The sequence below is a fragment of the Echinops telfairi genome, unplaced genomic scaffold (genome assembly GCF_000313985.2).
Source record: "Echinops telfairi isolate 266 unplaced genomic scaffold, ASM31398v2 ScPeMD7_2010;HRSCAF=2546, whole genome shotgun sequence".
In the NCBI taxonomy this organism is placed as follows: Eukaryota; Metazoa; Chordata; class Mammalia; order Afrosoricida; family Tenrecidae; genus Echinops; species Echinops telfairi.
In genome coordinates, this window is record NW_022105908.1 from 3,816,507 (window position 1) to 3,823,182 (window position 6,676).

At 42.1% G+C, this 6,676-nt stretch overlaps 1 protein-coding gene across 1 annotated transcript in view; it reads left to right on the forward strand.

Annotated features, from left to right (window-relative positions):
- Nucleotides 1-6,676, forward strand: part of LOC101650149 (zinc finger protein 271-like) — a 49,835-nt gene that overhangs the window by 5,496 nt on the left and 37,663 nt on the right. The window lies entirely within an intron of this gene.

The window sequence follows — 6,676 nt, forward strand, 5'->3', positions numbered from 1 at the left end:
TAGGGCAAGGTAGAATGACCCTGTGAGTTTTCCAGACAGTAAACAGTAGAAAGGGAGTAGAAAACCCTGTTTCTCCCGCAGAAATCTGGTGGTTTTGAATTGCGGACTTTGCAAATCATAACCCAACACTTAATCACAACTCCACCAGGGCTCCCTCTATGGCAGTGGTTCTCAACCTGTGGGTCGCGACCCCTTTGGGGGTCGTCTAAGACCATTGGGAAACACATTATTTCCCCCAGCGTGAAGACTGTTACCCATGCTACACCATGCTTCAAGACAAAATTGCATTTATTTGTCATTAGAAATAAATATTTCACAATATATAATTATACTGTATATTGTTTGGTGATTAATCACTATGCTTTCATTATGTTCAGTTTGTACCAATGAAAATATATCCTGCATATCAGATATTTACACTACAATTCATAACAGTAGCAAAATTAGTTATGAAGTAGCAACGAAAATAATCTTATAGTTGGGAATCACAACATGAGAAACTGTATTACAGGATCGCGGCATTAGGAAGGTTGAGAACAACTGCTCTATGTGGATAGGCACTCTTATCTTTCTCTCCAGGCACTGCTGATGGATCTGAACCCCTGATCTTGTGGTTAGCAACCTAATCCACAGTGTAGCTGCTGATTAAACCATGCCTAATACCCCAAACTTCTATACTATCCTTGGGTGTCTGAGAGGAGGATATTCAGAATGCTGTCCATAGACTATGCTAATCTACTGAATCAGATTCTACGTTTTAATAACATTCCCCAGGTAATTTGTATGCACATTACATTTGAGAGTTGCAATATTAAAAATTATATAGGCAAAATATTTAACAATACAGGAAGCATCAAAAGAAGATGGAAAGAAGACACAGAATCACTGTACCAAAAAGAACTAGTCGACATGAAACCATTTCAAAAGGTAGCATATTATCAAGAACCAGCGGTACTTGCAGAAGAGATTACGCTGCACTGAGACATTGGCTAAAAGCAAGGCTCCAGGATGTGAGGAACACCAAGTGAAATATTTCCACTAGTTGATGCATCTCGGGGGGCACTAACTCCTCTATGCCAGGGAATGCCAAAGACTTGGCCAACTAACTGCAAGATACCCACCTTTGAAACCCATTTCAAAGAAAGATGACCCAACAGAATGCTCAAATTATACAATAATATCATTGATATCACATGCAAGTAAAATTTTGCTAATGACCACTCAACAATGGCTACAGCAGTATATTGACAGGAAGCTTCCAGAAATTAAAGTCAAATTCATACAAAGACATGAAACACAGGTTATCACAACTGACGTCAGATGGGTTTTGCAGAGTACCAGAAAAAACGTTGACTTGTGTTTTATTAACTATGCAAAGGCATCTTTGTGAATTATGATAAACTACAGATAGCATTGAGAAGAATGAGAATTCTTGAACACCTCATGGTGCTCATGTAGAACTTGTGCATGGATCAAGTGGCAATTGTTCAAACCGAACAGGGAATAGTGCTTGGTTTAAAATCAGGAAAGGTGTGCATCAGGGTTGTGTCCTCTCACCATCTCTATTCAATATGGACATTGAGAAGGTGATCTGAGAAGCTGGACTGTATTAGGAAACGTATGGCATGAGGATTAGAGGAAGAGTTATTGACAAGCTTCGATGTACACAACCCAATCATGCTGAAAGTGAGTACAATCCAAAGCACTTCGTGATGAAGATCAAAGATTGCAGCCTTCAATAGGGATCACAACTCAGTGTAAAGAAAATGGAAATCCTCACAACAGGGCCCATTGGTAACATCGTGATAAACATAAAAAAGATTCAAATTGTCAAGAATTTCATCCTGCTTGGATCCACAATCAATGCTCATGGAAGCAGCAGTAAAGAAATCAAATAACACATTGCATTGGATAAATCTGGTGCATCAGACCTTTTTAAGAAGTTGAAAAGCCGGGGTTGGCCCCAACCCCAATACGTGGACACTCTCCCCTTCCCCCAGAAGATTGCACATCAGAGGACAGCACTGAAGCTACAGCTCAGGGAAAGGGGCACGTCTGATCAGAACACACAGGAGCAAACGAAGAGGGAAGGAGAGAGAGTAGAACACATCCTGGCCCACCAAGCGCCAAAGACAATATTCCTGAGCAGCCAGTGCTCAGAGAGGACCACAAGGCTGGCCCCACCATGAGACACCACATCCCTCACTGACCCATAGTGCTATGAGGACAACACTGGAGACACCGTGCAGGATTGTGCCCAATCTGACCCCATCACACTTCAGGAAACACTAAGGGCCTGCAGCAGAACGGCAAGGGGAGCAAAGCAATGACGTCCCCGCAAAATACCAAAAATAGACTTCGGGGGCAGAGCATGGCACCCCATCAGACTCCACCAGAAAACATTCCCAAAGGTCAACAAACAGACCTGGAACTTTTTATAGGCTTTTCTTGTTTTGCCATTGGTTTAGTGTTTGTTTTGTTTTGCTCTGTCTTGTTTTTGTGCTTATTATTGTCTCTGCATGTCTATCTGGATAACATAAACAACCCGGAGGAGAAAGCAGCAGGACTGAAGGTTCTGGGGGACACGTGAGAAGGGAGGCAAGGGAAAGGAAGGGGGTGTCAACCAAACCAGGGACAAGAAAACAAGTTTGGTAAAGTGGAGAGGCAGTGAAAAAGAAGAAGACCTTTAACAAGATGGATTGACACAATGGCTGCCACGAGGGGCTCAGGCACCGAAACCATTGTGAGGATGGGGCAGGACCACGCAGTGTTTTCTTTGGTTATGCGTAGCATCGCTGTGAGTCAGAGCATACACTTGGGCACCTAACAATAAGGACATAATAGAATGACCCACTTAACTACATCCAAAAAAAATCTATACGATACTGACGGGTGTTCCCTGCCCTTTGTAAACATTGCAGTCTATTCCAGAACCTCCTTCTTGAACTCCTTCCACCCAGATCTTATCTGATGCTGGTTCATCCTCCTAGCATGTTGGATCAAAATATCCTCACCTTCTTGTTCTAGCCCCCAGGATCAGCCATCACCTTGATTGTTCAGATCCTAACACTGGCTAGAGAGAGGAGATAGAGAAAGTAAACTGATGAGGCATTAAAGGCAATTTAAAGGTGAGAGAGCGTGCAGGTGTATTTAGAGGGCAGATAGGTGTACTCAGAGCTCCGGTCTACCAGAATTCTCCTCCAGTGGCCATGCTGACTTAGTAATATCTCCATGATAAGATCTTCATAAACACGTGCCAAACAACATTGTGAGAATCAGGATCCCCCCATGCTTTTTTGGGTCCTGTACTCTGGGGTTCTTGAAGAGAAAACTTTACTGAAGTCCATAAAGAAAAGTTTCCGTACAGGCTTGTTCAACCCCAAGTGCAGGTTAAATATTTTGCCTGTATCTTCTACAGAGTGCTGATGGGGAGAAGAAATAAATGACAAAGAAGCTCTGACTCTCTGACTTGCGCTCCTTTTGAGGTATAAATCTTCTCTTTTGAGCTTATATTCTAATGCCTGGATGAGTTAGTCACCGAACAAACAAAACAAATGGAGTTCTTTCAAACCCTAAATCCACCAAGCAGCTGTGGTCAATTGATTTGCAACCGGGTGCCAAGACTATTCATTGGTGAAAGGCGGGTGTCTTCAAGAAATGGTGCTGGGCCAACTGGATTTTCACATGCAAGAGAATGAAGATGGACCCCTATGTGAGTCCATATTAAAAAATCCATTCCAGATGAATCAACAACTTAAACATAGGAGCTGAAACTCTTAGAACTAAGCATTGAAGTAAACTTTTATGGCCTCTGATTTGGCAATAGATTCTTAGATAAGCCACCAGAAGTATGAGCAACAACAAAAACTAGACAAATTCGACTTCAAATCAATTTGAAAACATCTGTATAACAAAAGGCATTCATTATCAAGAAAAGTAAAACAAAAACAGAAACAACCGGATGGAAGAAAATATTCAGAAATCATGTACCTGATAACAGTTTACTATCAGGATTATGTAAAGGACGCTTACATCCACAATGAAAAGGAAGAAGACTCTCAATACAATAGATTGACTGCAGCAGCTGCAACAATTGTGAGGATGGTACAGGACTGGGCAGTGTTTCCTTCCGTTATATGTGGGTCATTGTGAGTCCGTCAACAACAACATGCTCAACAACAAGAAGACACGCAACTCAAAGTGGAGCAAAAGACTTGACAGGACATTTTTCCAAAGAAGATATGTATACAAATGACCACTAAGCATGTGAAAAATATGGATCATTGTTCATTGAGGAAATGCATGTCAAACCCACAATGAGATATCACTTCACGCTCAGTAGGTTGGCCTTAGTTTTTTAAAGTTGGCAAGGATGTGGAGAGATAGGAAAGTAGCCCATTGCTGATGGGAATGTAAAATGGGATAGCCACTTTGGTGGTGCATCGAAGAGTGAAATACAGAATTGTCACATGACCCAGAAATTCCACAAACATCAGCAGATTCCATGACCCTGAGAAGAGAAGGACTGAAAGGTGACCTTCTACCACTACCAGCTGTTCGGAAAGGAATCCCTTAAGAGGATCCTAGATAGATTAGGAGAAAAATGTGACATACAACCCAAAATCATTTTGTAAAAGGCCATACTTCCTATCAGAATGAGATTCGTGGAACAACAAAGATGATAATTCTTAGTCAACCTTGAGGTCTTGAACTACCCTCATGGCTCAATTTTCAGGCAAGCAATAAACAGAACCCTACGGGGAACAATGACACCAGGGAGGCATGCATACCTTAGAATAATCAACCGTTTGAGATCAAATGGGCAGCATTTATCCAAGGAAAAAGTTCAGAAGGATTAGCAAAGAAGGAAGAATAGAAACAGAAAATATATGAAGAAATAAAATTAGTGATGTACAGTTAGGGTTTGCAGCCAATGGTATAAGACAAAATGTGTATGAATTGATGAATGGATAACTGATCTGCTCTATAAACCTTCACCCAATTCACATTTTTTCAGTCAGTATAAGTCATGAAATACTAGTAATAATTTATAAATTAACAAGGGTTAATGAAGGAGGGAGGGAGGGGGGAAATGAGCTGACACCAAGGGCTCAAGTAGAAAGAAAATGTTTTGAAAATGCTGATGGCAACAAATGTACAAATGTGCTTGACACCATGGATGGATGGATGCGTTGTGATAAGAGTTGTATGAGTGCCCAATAAAATTATTTAAATAGATAAATAAACAAACAAAACAAACAAAAAAGAATTCCATTCTTAGCTATCTATACCTTAGCTAAAGAAGTGAAAATACACGTCCATACTTGTAGGCAAATATTTACAGCAGTACTATTTAGTATAGTCAAAATGAGCATCAGTGGATGAGTGGACAAAAATGTAGCATTACTTACATTGAAATAGTATTCAGTCATAAAAAGAAACGGAGGGTGGTGAAATTATTTGCTCATGACTCTTTAATCCATGTCTTTGTAACCCCAATCAAATGTTTGGGTGGAACCATGCATTAGTGCAACACTACTAAAGGGACTGATTCTTTTTGCCATCCCAGTAGGTGAGCCACCTAAGCAGTAGGGAGAGGGTACCCAGTGACCATCAACATAGAAGAGCCATTGCCAGAACACGTGCCAGGTCCCCACCTGAAGTGGTAGAGAGGAGGCACAGGGGCCGCAGTGCCTGGACCACAAGACCGAGAAGGAGCAGTACAAGGACCTTGAGGCAGACAGAAGATCAACACGGAAACTGAGGTAGAGAGAGTCAGGTGGCCCAAGGGACCATATGCTGAGAGGCCAAGGACCAGAGAGGCAAGTCTACCATCATGGCTGAGAAGAGGCCCTGCAGACAAAAACACTGAATCTTTACCATTTTGTGATGAAACCTGTTAGCTTCCCTAGTGAGCCCCCAAACAATGAGTATTGTCTGTGAGCTCTGTGTGGCCCTTGCAAGGGATTATTGAATGCAGTAAAGAAATCGAGTGCTGTGGGAGGTATCAGAATAAAGAAGGATGTGTGGCAGAAGGCTGCCTGGGCTCTGTCTTGTAGCAATCGGCCTTGGACTGGTGTGGAATCAGATTGTCCTTCTCCTTCGTGTACCCAGAGGAGGTCAGACATGGCATGCCCACATTTCCTCAGCACGGAAGCCTGGGGAAATAGTAGTTACACGCTGGGTGGCCACCTGGAAAGTCAGGCTTTCTACTCCGGTAAAGAGTGACAGTCCCTGAAACCCCCCTGGAGCACTTCTACCCTGCCCTGTAGGTTTGCCATGAGTCAGAATTTGCTCACGGGCTGTCAGCTTATTTGGAGTTGAATAAATGCTACAATTTACATGAACCTTGAAAACATTATGCTGAGAAAACGAAGCCAGACCCAGGTTGTCACATGTTGTATGATTCCCTTTTCTGTGTGTCCAGATTAAACAAATCCACTGAAACAGAATGCCAGTTGGGATGGGAGGGGGGGTGATAGGAGGAGTGGTTAGGATACCAGGATAAGAGGAGAGGTGATTTAAAGGGTACAGAGTGTTTTTATGGGTTGATGAAAAAGTTTGCAGGCTAGAAAGAGTTGCTAGTTGCACAACATTGTAAATACACCCAGTACCACTGGATTGCACATGTTAAAATGATTAGTCGTACGTTATGTGAGTTTCATCTCAATAAAAA